The sequence below is a fragment of the Mastomys coucha genome, chromosome X, assembly GCF_008632895.1.
Source record: "Mastomys coucha isolate ucsf_1 chromosome X, UCSF_Mcou_1, whole genome shotgun sequence".
NCBI classification, from domain to species: domain Eukaryota; kingdom Metazoa; phylum Chordata; class Mammalia; order Rodentia; family Muridae; genus Mastomys; species Mastomys coucha.
The window spans coordinates 79,567,356-79,581,535 of record NC_045030.1 but is presented as its reverse complement, the minus strand read 5'-3'; positions in this window follow the sequence as shown (position 1 = coordinate 79,581,535).

The window sequence follows — 14,180 nt, the reverse complement described above, 5'->3', positions numbered from 1 at the left end:
GGTGTCAACATCTGTGGATGACAATTGTGTTTTTCTGATACTTTCCTAATGAGATTAACTTGAGTTAAACCATGAAATTGACCTTTCAGACAACTGTGGACGAGGGCCATCTGTCAAAAAACACAAATATTCATGTCCCTAAAGTCCAAGTTTCTCATTTGGAACAAGTAAAAAGAAATGATGTTATCTGACTCTATTTTATTGATGACATATTCTCCATCACAACAGACCCTCCCATCATTGGCTACCATATGGATATTAATCATTTTTATGTAATTAAATATCAATAGACACATATTTCTGGAACATTCTAGTGTGCCCTGGCATGTTCTCCACCATTCTAGGGCATTATTGTAAAAGCCTTTGTAAAGAAGTGTACTGTTTTGTTTCCTGAGCTAGAATTTGCAATTGTGATTTGTGATTTTAAACATTTTTATAATTTGATATCCTCATCAATATATGCAAACTTTTAATCATGTAAATTAAATCCCCATTATATGTTGGGCTCAGTTGTAGATATCATGTCCTGGTAATGACCATGGCTTATACCAACATTAGTTTATATTTTCAATAATAAATATGCACACCTTTATAACTGTTTGCTATTTTATTTGGCAACTGTGTCTCTTAATCATTTATGCAATGAACACTCAGCTGCTAATTTTCTCATGAGTGTGTCTGACAAATTCTCAACATTTTTGCTATTCAGAAATTTGGCCAGTAGAAGGATTAGCATAGATTTACCCAAATGCATGATTCAAAACTATTCTTCAAGGTTCCACAACTTTAAAAAAGACATATTCACCCAACCCATGTTCAGAAAGGTTCTTGATGTACTTTCTTCTTGTTTTATTGTCTGCCATACATATGTAATTCTTATCATTTTTTTATATATTTTCTTCTTGATTTATTCTATACTTCCCTCTGTGTTTGATTATTCAAAAGTTAACTCAGTTCCACTGGAACAAGATTGGGCTGACCTACATACACTTTTTCATCCATTGATTTCTTGGGAAAGCTCTACTTTCCACCAAATTTCTAGTGTCATTCAGAATAAAGACAAGGTTGGATAAAATGCAAAGGTAAATCAAGTAAGAAGAGCTATAATTTAATACTGCCCAAAGTGGAAAATTACTTAAGACTTTATGAGCACTCATTAAAGTCCTTCACATTTCTCCTCCAGATCTAGTAACAACACATTAATCCTGTTTTCTAAGTATAGATCTGGAAAATTAGCTACAGTTTGGCACAACTTCATTGTTCCACACTTCCAATAGTTTTATCAAAATGTAAGCTTTCCTTCCTTATTTATTAACTGAGAACGGTTTCCCTCTCCTCTACCTGATTACAGAAAAGTTGATACAATACACCCTAATCCACAGACATGGAAACACAAAAACAAATTCTGCCTCATGTCAAAGCATCCATTTATTCTTATGGAACTTAATGATTATCTCTGTCTATTTGAAGTTTAATATTGAACACACACAGACATGCATACATGTATATACATATATATGTTACTTATGTTGTTATGTATTTATACTTAAATATTTTATATATGGATGCATATTTTATATATTTTTTCTATCTGTGGACATATATTTATTTGTATGCATATCATAAATATACATATAGTTAATATTCATGTTTTATATTCCAAATTATACATGTATGAAAATGTATACATACATTTTTCTTTCCATTTTCAGTAATTTACCAGTTAAGTTCCTAATCCACACATTTTGTCCACAGCAAAGAAGTGAAGTAAGAATGGAACATGTAGATACTTCAAAGGACAGAATCAAAATATACAAAATGTTGACACAATGGATTCTGTTATTGAAGTCATTGCAAAGATTGGAATTCTTTGATATTTGACCTTTGAGTAGAATTTGGCTAAAAGTCTGTCTCCTTTTCTTTTCTTTATTTGGGTATTTTATTTATTTACATTTCAAATGGTACCCACTTCCTGGTTTCCCCTCTGGACAACCCCCATCCCATCTTCCTCCCCCTGCTTCTATGAGGGTGCTCCCCCACCCACCCACCCAATCCCACCTCCTCTTCTTGGCATTCCCCTACATTGGGCCATCAAGTCTTCACTTTACCAAAGATCTCTTCTCCCATTGATGCCAGAAAAGGCCATCTTCTGCTACATATGCACCTGGAACCATGGGTCCCTTCATGTGTACTCTTAGGTTGGTGATTTAGTCCCTGAGATTTCTGGGAGGTCTGGTTGGTTGCTATTGTTGTTCTTCTTATGGGGTTACAAAACTCTTCAGCTCTTTAAATCCTTTCTCTATCTCCTACATTTGGGTCCCTGTGCTCAGTCAAATGGTTGGCTGTGAGCATCAGCTTCTATATTTGTCAGGCTCTGGCAGAGCCTCTCAGGAGACAGCTGTTACCTCCCCCTTCACTTCAGCCATCTGACTTCTGGCAGCCTCTGCTTGGGGGCTAACACCTGGGAGCTAAGGCAGATGCTCTCTGTTGACTGTTGGTTCGTCTTTGAAGAAGCCACCTGAGTAAGCCCACCACCTGAGTATGCCCACAGCCTGAGCACGCCCACCGTCTGAAGATCTTTCGAACCTGGGGACTTTGGTACCTGAACATTTTTTGCAGTTTGCAAATGTCATATAATTTAGAGATTTAGTTTCAGTTTCTCCTGTGACTATAAAAACCCTAGCTTATTCTGAGTAAAGTGGAGCCTTGATTGGGACACAACTTGGCTTCGTGTTTTCTCTTTGCAATTCAAACTCTCTATTTCAGGTCCTTTATTCTCTCCTGGCTGAGAGAACCCAGTTTGTGAAACTGTGGCAATTTCAGATGGCACCTGAACTCGTGGACTCAGGTACGGAGGATCTATAAAGGACACACTGTCAAAAGCAGAGCTCTGCCTAAAAATTCAGAAGGTAAGGATAAAAGGTCGTACACCATTCTGCACAGTAGGCAATTTTGATGCTAGCACTAGACTTATTCTTAAATTGTAGAAGTATTGCCGTGTGTGTAAGAAGGGTAAGGGGCTAGGTTGGATTGGCACTGACCTGGCATTTAATTCACCTAGGGATGTGACAGTGAGTATGGGTTTGAATGAGTCAAAAGCAGTGATACAGAGTGTAAATAAGTTGCTTCAGGCAAGAGGAATCAGGATGGAAAAACATGCATTAAAAGATCTCTCAGATGAGATAGAATCTTGTTGCCCATGGATTCACGAAGTAAGTAATTTAAATAAAAGAACATGGGAAAAATTGGAAAAGCTCTGAAGAATAATCAGGCAGAAAGATTCACTCTCTACCTTTGGGCACTTGTGAAGGAGTTCATAGAGGAGAGAGATAGAGTGTCAGAAAGCGAACTGAGCCCACAGGAATCAAAGAGTTCAGATACAGAAAGAGAAGAGACTCAAAACACTTCTTTAGAAAGCAGAACTACTAAGTCTTGTGGAGAGGAGTTGCTTTCATATGCATCATCTGCTAAGTCTAGGTCCACTATGACAGGAGAGAAGGATCAGAGAGATTTACAATTAAGTAAATTGGAGTTTGAAATCAAGTTGCAGAAATTGAGTAATGAGTTGAATGAACTAAAGGCAGTACCAGGCAAAAGAAAGGATAGCAATTTTGAGACAGGTCAATCGCCATTAGAGAAAGCAATTAATCAGGCTAGAGAAAATGGGCAAGACACTTCGGGAGTGCTAGTGTTTCCTGTAGTGAAAAGGCTTGATCAGCAAAACGAGAGAATTAGACAATATCAGCCTTTAGAATTTAAGGTTATAAAAGATTTAAAAGGAGTGGTGGCTCAATACGGTCCAAACGCCCCATTTACACAGGCACTATTGGATAATGTAATAGAGTCAAATTTAACACTTCAAGATTGGAGAACTTTATGTAAGGATATACTGCAAGGAGGTGATTTTTTATGTTGGAGTTCAGAATGGCAGGAAATCAGCAAAAGAGCAGCTGCATTGCAGGGAACTATGGTTCAAGGGATCCTGGCACAAAGACAGGAGAATAAAGGATGTTTTAAATGTGGTAGTATGAATCATTTTAAATATGATTGCCCTAAGAAATCAGGGGCCACAAACAGGCAGCAGACAGGCACTGCCTGGGAATCTGTCCTCATTGTACGAAAGGGAAGCATTGGGTCAGAGACTATAAATTTAAAAAAAGCTTTCAAACAATACCTTGTCAGGAAACGAGTGGAGGGGGCAGCCCCAGGCTCTCTTCCTAAAATAGCAGGCAGTGTATGAGGCCATGAAGCTGCCACCCAGCCAAGGAAATCTGTCTTTGAACTTTTCAGGGCAACCCCAGGAAGTGCAGGATTGGACCTCTGTTCCACCTGCCACACAGTATTAACACCAGAAATGGGAGTTCAAATTCTACCTACTGGAGTCTTTGGGCCCTTGCCCATAGAGACTTGGGGATTGCTTATAGGGAGAAGTAGCTCAATTGTGAAAGGATTGCAGATTTATCCAGGTGCTATTGATGGTGATTACCAGGGGGAGATTAAGATTATGGCTGCTTCACCTCATGGTGTTATTATAGTACCTGCTAATCGGAGAATTGCTTAGCTTATTTTAATCCCTCTGTATCCAATGCCTTCTAATTTTGTTAAAAAGGAGAGAGGACAGAGTTGTTTTGGTTCTTCTTATGTATACTGGCTACTATCTATCACTAGCAAAAGAACTAGTCTTAAATTAATTATTGAAGGAAAAAGTTTTTTTTAAAGATTTATTTATTATTATATGTAAGTACACTGTAGCTGTCTTCAGACACACCAGAAGAGGGCGTCAGATCTCACTATGAATGGTTGTGAGCCACCATGTGGTTGCTGGGATTTGAACTCGGGACCCTTGTAAGAGCAGTCAGTGTTCTTGTTTGTTTGTTTGTTTGTTTGTTTGTTTGTTTGTTTCAAGACAGTGTTTCTCTGTGTAGCTCTCTGGCTGTCCTGGAACTCACTCTGTAGACCAGGCTGGCCTCAAATTCAGAAATCCGCCTGCCTCTGCCTCCCAAGGGCTGGGATTAAAAGTGTGCACCACCACCGCCCGGCTTAAGAAATTAGTTTTGTTTTTGTTTTTGTTTTGTTTTGTTTTTGTTTTGTTTTTGTTTTTGTTTTTTGAGACAGGGTTTCTCTATGTAGCCCTGGCTGTCCTGGAACTCACTCTGTAGACCAGGCTGGCCTCGAACTCAGAAATCTGCCTGCCTCTGCCTTCCAAGTGCTGGGATTAAAGGTGTGTGCCACCACCACCTGGCTGGAAAAAGTTTTGAAAGTTTAATAGATACTGGAGCTGATGTGACTATTATCAGAGGACAAGACTGGCCCTCAACTTGGGCTTTGTCTGAGATAATAACTCATCTCCAAGAAATTGGTTATGCCAATAACCCAAAACGAAGCTCTTAGCTTCTAACCTGGAGAGATGAGGAAGGTAATTCAGGACAAATTCAGCCTTATGTTATGTCAAATCTGCATGTTACTCTGTGGGGAAGAGATCTATTGTCACAAATGGGTCTTGCTCTGTGCAGCCCTAGTGAAATAGCTAATAAGCAGAGGTCAGAACAGGATATTAGAACATCTAGAGGCCCTAAGCCTCATCCTAATAGTAAAGGTTCGAAGCATTTTCCATGATGGACACTATCTTGACTGTGTCCCATACAGATAAAATTCAATGGATTAATAATATTCCAGTTTGGGTTGATCTGTGGTCTTTATCTCAAGAAAAGATAGAAGCTGCTTCTTTGCTAGTGTAGGAGCAATTGGAAGCAGGACATCTGAGGGAATCCAATTCCCCATGGAATACGCAAATATTTGTCATCAAGAAAAAATCAGGTAAATGGAGACTGTTACAAGATCTAAGAAAGATAAATGAAACAATGGTAGTTATGGGAGCATTGCAAACTGGGCTTCCATCTCCAGTGACAATTTCAAAATAATATTATAAAATAGTTATGGATTTAAAAGACTCTTTCTTTACGATACCTTTGCACCCTGAGGATTGTGAGAGATTTGCTTTTAGTGTTCCATCTGTTAATTTCAAAGAACCTATGAAAAGATATCAATAGACAGTCCTTCCGCAGGGAATGGCTAATAGTCCTATATTATGTCAAAAATTTGTGGCACAAGTCATTGATCCTATAAGGAAAAAATGGCCAATGATATATATTGCCCATTACACAGATGATGTCTTATTAGCAGGAAAAAATCCTCAGGATGTACTTTTATGTTATAGAGACTTACAAGTTGCCTTAGATGAAAAGGGACTGCACATAGCTCCAGAAAAGGTGCAAACTCAGGATCCGTATAATTATTTAGGATTTACACTCATGGATCAATCTATTATTCCCCAAAAGATAGTTACTAATAGAGATAGATTAAAAACTTTAAATGATTTTCAAAAATTGTTAGGTGATAACAATTGGCTTTGTCCCTATCTAAAGCTTACTATGGGAGAATTGAAAGCTTTATTTGATATTCTCAGAGGTAATTCTGATCCAAATTCTCCTAGATTTTTAGTAGAGAAGGAATGTCAGCTTTACAACAGGTAGAAAGAGCTATTGAAAATCAATTTGTTAACTTATATAGATTATTCTTTACCCTTGCATTTGTTAATTTTCAATACAGCTCATGTTCCTACAGCATTGTTATGGCAAAAAGCACCTCTCGTGTGGATACATTCAAGGGTGTCTCCTAAATATATCTTGCCATATTTTGAGGCAGTAGCTCATATGATCATGCTTGGTAGAAAGCAAGCACTGACTTATTTTGGCAAGAGGCCAGATGTTATCATTCAGCCTTTTACTTTAGATCAAGATTCCTGGTTAAAACAGCATAGCACAGATTGGTTGCTTGCTCAGATAAGATTTCAGGGAATTATAATCATTATCCTCAGGATAAGCTGATAAAATTCTTAAATGTGCTTGAAGTGATATTTCCTAACATGACTTCTTTACAGCCTTTGAGTAATGCCCTTGTGATATTTACTGATGGTTCCTCAAAAGGACGAGCTGGATATCTTATGAATAATCAACAAGTAGTCATAGAAACTCCTGGTCTCTCAGCTCAGTTAGCTGAATTAACAGCTGTATTAAATGTGTTTGAGGCTGAGACTGATGCTTTCAATCTTTTCACTGATAGCCTATAAGTGGCACAGTCAGTTCCTTTACTAGAAACTTGTGGTACATTTAATTTTAATACTACAGCAGGATCCTTATTTTCACAATTGCAAAATGTCATTCTTGCACGAAAAAATCAGTTTTATATTGATCATATACAAGCTCATTCTGGTCTTCCTGGGACACTGACTGCAGGTAATAATTGTATTGACAGAGCTGTTGTAGGAGAAGCCTTAGTTTCAGATCCAGTTGCACTAGCTAAACAGGATCATAATAAATTCCATCTTTCTAGCCATACCATAAGACTTAAACATAAAATTTCTAAAGTGCAAGCAAGAATAATTGTAAAACAATACCCTAATTGCATTATTTTATCTCCAGTTCCACATTTATGGATAAATCCAAGAGGCCTTATACCCAATCATATTTGGCAGATGGATATAACTCACTATGCAGAATTTGGAAAGCTTAAATATATACATGTCTGTATTGACACTTGTCCAGGATTTATATTTGCTTCCCTGTATTCAGGTGAAGCCTCTAAAAATGTAATTGATCATTGTTTACAAGCCTTTAATGTTATGGGCTTACCTAAAGTTATTAAAACAGACAATGGGCCAGCTTACTCTGGCAAAAACTTTGTCATTTTGTGAAATTTTGGCATCAAACATAAAATTGGAATTCCGTACAACCCAATGGGACAAGGAATTGTTGAACGTGCACACTGCACTCTTAAAAATTGGCTTTTGAAAACTAAAGGAGGGAATTTGTATCCTCCTAGATCTCCAAAGACACACCTTGCTTTTGTGTTATTTGTTTTGAACTTCTTGCAGACTGACATCAAAGGTCAGTCCACTGCGGACTGACACTGGCATCATAATACTTCAAGTTTTTATGCCATGGTAAGATGGAGAGATCCACTCACAATACCTGGCATGGTCCAGATCCTGTTTTAGTTTGGGGTAGAGGGTCCGTGTGTATTTTTTTCTCAGAAAGAGGATGGAGCACATTGGCTTCCTGAAAGATTAATATGCCAGGTGGACTCAGATCCACAGCTTTCTTAGTAAAGGTGCTTAAATGCACTGCTGAAAAGTCTTTTTTCTTTTTATATTATTTTTGAACTGACAGCTTTTTCTGTCACTCTGGAAATGCCTGCTTAATTCAAAAGTTTGCTTTCTCCCGAAGCTAAATAAACAATTCAAATCCACTTGTTCATGCCCAGAGCAAAAGTATAGTCACGCCTACAGCATTCAGCTGTTTCAGGCTGGTCAAGTGCCAAAGTACTAGCCTGAATTTACTACTTTGCATTTGAATTGAGGCTTGTTCTCAGCAAAGGTTCCCAGAGTCGGAGCTGATATTTTGCAGCTCAATAAGGTGCCTACAGTCATCTTCAATACACTGGTGTGCAGCTTTACGATAACTTTAGAGAAGGTGGTTTTCAAAAAGACTGTGGCATTTTGTGGACTTTGCAGGCAATAAAGGAATGTCTTGGCATTGGGTGCATGAAAGAAGGTGCATTTTGAAAACCTGTGTTCTTTGGGCTAGGTCTCTGGCAAAGAAATCAACCTAAGACAGAGGTACGTGCCAAGTGGCTGTGTTTTTTAAAAAATATGAAATAAGCCCAGTTTGTAGAATTCAAACTAGATGTACATGTTCTCAAGGACGGGTCAGATATTTTGCCAGTAGATATTATACTGCAGGTGAGATTCACCCAGGCACTGTGAAAATTCCTGTGCAAGACCGTGATGTTTGATTATGCCTTTGTTCTCCAATTTTTTAAATAAAAAGGGAGGAATTATTACCTTCCCCCTTCACTTCAGCCATCAGACTTCTGGCAGCCTCTGCTTGGGGACTAACACCTGGAAGCTAAGACAGATGCTCTTTGTTGACTGTTTATCTTTGAAGAAGCCACCTGAGTAAGCCCACCACCTGAGTACACCCACCACCATCTGAAGACGTTTCGAACCTGGGGACTTCGGCACCTGAACCTTTTTTGCAGTATGCAAATATCATATAATTTAGAGATTTGGTTTCAGTTTCTCCTGTGACTATAAAAACCCTAGCTTATTCTGAATAAAGTGGAGCCTTGACTCGGACGCAACTTGGCTTTGTGTTTTCTCTTTGCATTTCAAACTCTCTATTTCAGGTCCTTTATTCCCTCCTGGCTGAGAGAACCCAGTTTGTGAAACTGTGGACAGTTTCAACAGCTATATCAGGTTCCTGCCAGTAAGCACTTCATGGCATATGCAATAGTGTATGGGTTTGGTGTCTGTAAAGGGGATGGATCTCCAGGTGGGGAAGTCTCTGGATGGCCTTTCCTTCAGTCTCTACTCTACACTTTGTCCTTGTATTTTCTTTAGACAGTAGCAATTGTGGGTTAAACATTTGGAGATGAGTAGGTAGCCATATCACTCAACCTGGGGCCTGGCCTATCCACTGGATATGGCCCCCTACCCCTTTGTTGGGCATTTCATCTAATCTCATTCCTGTTGGGTCCTGAGAGCCTCATGCTTTCCTGGCATCTGGGACATGCTTATGGCTACTGTCAGTTCCCCAACCCCTATTGATACACACAACTGTTCAAATTCAGGATGATCTGTATATCATCCCCATCTCCTCCCATACCTAATCCTGCCCCCCTTTTCCCCACTCCCTCCTCTTCTCCTCCCATCCTTTATCTCCTGAGAGTATTTTGTTCCCCATTCTAAGAAGAACTGAGGCATCCACACTTTGTTCTTCCTTCTTCTTCGGAATCACACGGTCATTGAATTGTATCTTGGGTATTCCCAGCTTTGGGGCTAATATACACTTAACAGTGAGAGCATACCATGTGTGTTCTTTTGTGACTGGATTACCTCACAGAGAATGATACTTTCTGGTTCCAGCCATTTACCTGAGAATTTAATGAAGTCATTGTTTTTAATACCTGACTAGTACTCAATTGTATAAATTTACCACATTTTCTTATCCATTCCTCTGTTGAAGCACATATGAGTCCTATCCAGGTTCTGGCTATTATAAATAAGGCTGCTATGAACATAGTGGAGCATGTGTCCTTGATATAATTTCTAGCATCTTTTGGGTATATGCGTGGAGTGGAATACTGGGTCCTCTGGTAGTACTATGTCCAATTTTCTGAGGACCTGCCAGACTGATTTCCAGAGAGATTTTACCAGCTCGCAATCCCACCAGCAGTGAAAGAGTGTTCCTCTTTCTCTACATCATCACTAGCATCTGCTGTCACTAGAGTTTTTTATCTTAGCGATTCTGACTGGTGTGAGGTGGAATCTCAGACTTGTTTTGATTTGCATTTCCCTGATGATTAAGGATGCTGAACATTTATTTAGGTGCTTCTCAGTCATTCAAGGTTCCTCAGTTGAGGATTCTCTCTTTATCTTTGCACTCCATTTTTAATAGGGTTATTTGGTACTCTGGAGTCTAACTAATCAAGTTCTTTGTAAATATTGGATATTAGCCCTCTATCAGATGTTGGGTTGGTAAAGATATTTTTAGTAGTTGTTGGTTGCTGTTTTGTCCTATTGACACTGTCCTTTGCCTTACAGGAGCTTTGCAATTTTATGAAGTCCCATTTGTCAATTATTGATCTTAGAGCATAAGCTATTGGTGTTCTCTTCAGGAAAATTGCCCCTGTGCCCATTTATTCGAGGCTTTTCCCACTTTCACTTCTATTACTTTCAGTGTATATAGTTTTATGTGCAGTTCCTTGGTCCACTAGGACTTGAGATATGTACAAGGGAATAAGAATTGATCGATTTGCATTATTCTATGTGCTGACCACCAGTTGAACCAGCACCATTTGTTGAAAATGCTGTCTTTATTCCACTAGATGTTTATACTTCCTTTGTCTAAGATCAACTGACCATAGGCATGTGGGTTCATTTCTGGGTATTCAGTTCTATTTCATTGATCTACCTACCTCTAGCTCTACTAATACCATGCAGTTTTTTATCACAATTTCTCTGAAGTACATCTTCAGGTCACAGATGGTGATTCCCCTAGAAGCTCTTTTGTTGTTGAGAACAGTTTTCGCTATCCTGGATTTTTGTTTATTCTAAATGAATTTGCAAATTGCTCTTCCTTTTTTTTTTCTTTCTTTTAGATATTTTCTTTATTTACATGTAAATTTCTCCATTCCCAGTTTCCCCTCCAAAAAACAAAGAAACAAACAAAAACAACCAAACACAAACCCCTGTTTCCACCCACTTCCCCATGCCTGCCACCCCACCCTCTCCCACTTTCTGGCCCTGGCATTCTCCTACACTGGGGCACAGAACTTTCACAGGGCCGAGGTCCTCTCCTCCTATTGATGATTGAATTTGCAATCCTCTACTATATACATGCTGCCTGAACAATCAGACCCCTCCATGTGCAGTCTTTGGTTGGTGGTTGAGACCCTGGGTGCTCTTAGTTCATATTGTTGTTCGTCCTAAGGGGCTGCAAACCCTTCAGCTCCATTGGTCCTTTCTCTAACTCCTTCACTGGGGACCCTGTACTCAGTTCGATGAATGGCTGTGAGCCTCTACATCTGTGTTAGTCAGGTACTGTCAGAAAATTGCTCTGTCTAACTCTATGAAGAACTGTCTCCTCACCAGTAGTCTCCTGACATTCACGTCACAAAGAGACAATAAATGTTTATTGTTTTTTTCTCATCTTTGTTATTGTTCCTTTTTTCATTGGACACAATGTTTGGGTTTATTTGCTGGCTTCATTGTTTTCTTCTCTTTCCATTAATGTAATAATCTATGGATTTATCTGTGTTTTCAATTTTAAGGAAAAATCATGAGGAAACAAGGCACTAGACATTCTCAGACTTTCTTAATGGTGAGGGGTGGATTTTGCTAATTCTTCCACTTATTATGGGAAATTTCTGCACATTCTAAGAGTCAGGCTTTCTGTGCTAGAAATTTCATAGTCTTAGAGAAGTGTGGTGAATGATATATAAACTCAAATAAAATTTAAATTAAAATTATAAGAGAAAAGAAACTTTACAACCTTGTATATTTTCCAGATCACACAGAAAATATTCAACTTTTGCTCTTTTAATATGTTTTCAGGTTGAATTAGCATATAATAATTATATTAATTATAAATCATTAAATATTCCATTGTAATAATAATTGACTTTATTTCAAAGTACAGCTCTAGTAACAGCAGATGCTGGTGAGGTTGTGGAGAAAAAGGAACACTCCTTCATTGCTGGTGGAATTGCAAGCTGGTACTACTCTGGTAATCAGTTTGGTGATTCCTCCAGAAATTGGACATAGTAGTACCAGAGGACCCATCTATACCACTCCTGGGCATATACCCAGAAGATGCTCCAACATGTAATAAGGACATATGCTCCACTATGTTCATAGCAGCCTTATTTATAGCCAGAAACTGGAAAAAACCCAGATGTCCCTCAAAGGAGGAATTGATACAGAAAATGTGGTAAATCTACACAATGGAGTACCTCTCAGCTATTAAAAACAATGGATTTGTGAAATTCTTAGAGAAATGTATGGATCTGGAGAATATCAATCTGAGTGAAGTAACCCAATCATAAAAGAACACACATGGTATGCACTCACTATTAAGTGGATATTAACCCAGAATAGGAATACACAAAGTACAATCCATAAACCACATGAAACTAAAGAAGAAGGAAAACCAAAGTTTGGATACTTCATTCCTTCTTAAAAGGGGGAACAAAATACCCATGAAAGGAGTTGAAGAGACTAACTATGGAGCAGAAACTGAAGGAAGGACAATCCAGAGACTGCTCCACCTATGAATCCTACCCATATTCAATCATCAAATGCAGAATCAACTATGGATGCCTGATACAGCTATCTGCTGAGGGGCTCTGACAGTACCCCACTAATACAGAAGTAGAGGCTCACAGCAATCCATTGGTCTGAGTACAGGGTCCCCAATTAAGGAACTAGAGAAAGAACACAAGGAGCTGAAGAGTTTGTAGCTCCTTAGGATGAACAACAATATGAACTAACTAGTACCTCCAGAGCTCCCAGAGACTAAACCACCAACCAAAGAATACATATGGTGGGACTAGTGGCTCCAGGAGTATATGTATAGCAGAGGATGGCCTAGTCAGTCATTAAGGGCTGGAGAGGCCCTTGGCCCTGTAAAGGCTCTATGACCCAGGGTAGGGGAATGCCAGGGTCAGGAATCAGGAGAGGTGAAAAGGTGGAGAAAACAGGGAACAGGGGATTTATTATTTTTTCTTTATTTATTTTTCATTTTTTCTGATGAGAACCTGGGAAAGGAGATATGATACGACATGAAAATAAAGAAAATATCTTTAAAAATATTATTATTTTAGATTTTAATCTTATAAATTTGCAGGTTTCTTTACCAGTTTTCAAACACTTAATTTTTTTATTTTATTAGATTTTTTTATTTATGTCATATGATTTCTCCTTTACCAGTTTCCCGTCCAAAATAAAAATAAAAAACAAGAACAAACCCTTGTTGCCTCCCCCTTTCCCCTGATTTTCACCCCCCTCCCACTTATAGGCCCTGGCATTCCCCTACACTGGGGCACAGAACATTCACAGGGCCAAGGCCTCTCCTCCTATTGATGACTGACTTTGCAATCCTCTACTGTATACATGCAGCCAGAGCAATCAACCAGTCACACCATGTGTACTCCTGGGTTGGTGGTTGAGTCCCTAGGAGCTCTGAGGGTACTAGTTAGTTCATATTGTTGTTCTACCTCAGGGGCTGCATACCCTTCACATCCTTTGGTCTTTTCTCTAACTCCTTCATTGGGGACCTTGTACTCAGTTCAATGGATGGCTGTGAGCTTCTACTCCTGTATTAGTCGGGTACTGTCAGAGCCTCTCAGGAGACAGCTATATCGACTGGATTGTCCTTCCTTCAGTCTCTGCTCCATAGATAGTCTCTACAACTCCTTCCATGGGTATTTTGTTCCCTCTTTTAAGAAGGAATGAAATGTCCACATTTTGGTCTTCCTTCTTCTTGAGATTCATGTGGTTTGTGGGTTGTTCTTTGTGTATTCCAAACTTCTGGGCTAATAACCACTTATCAGAGAGTGCA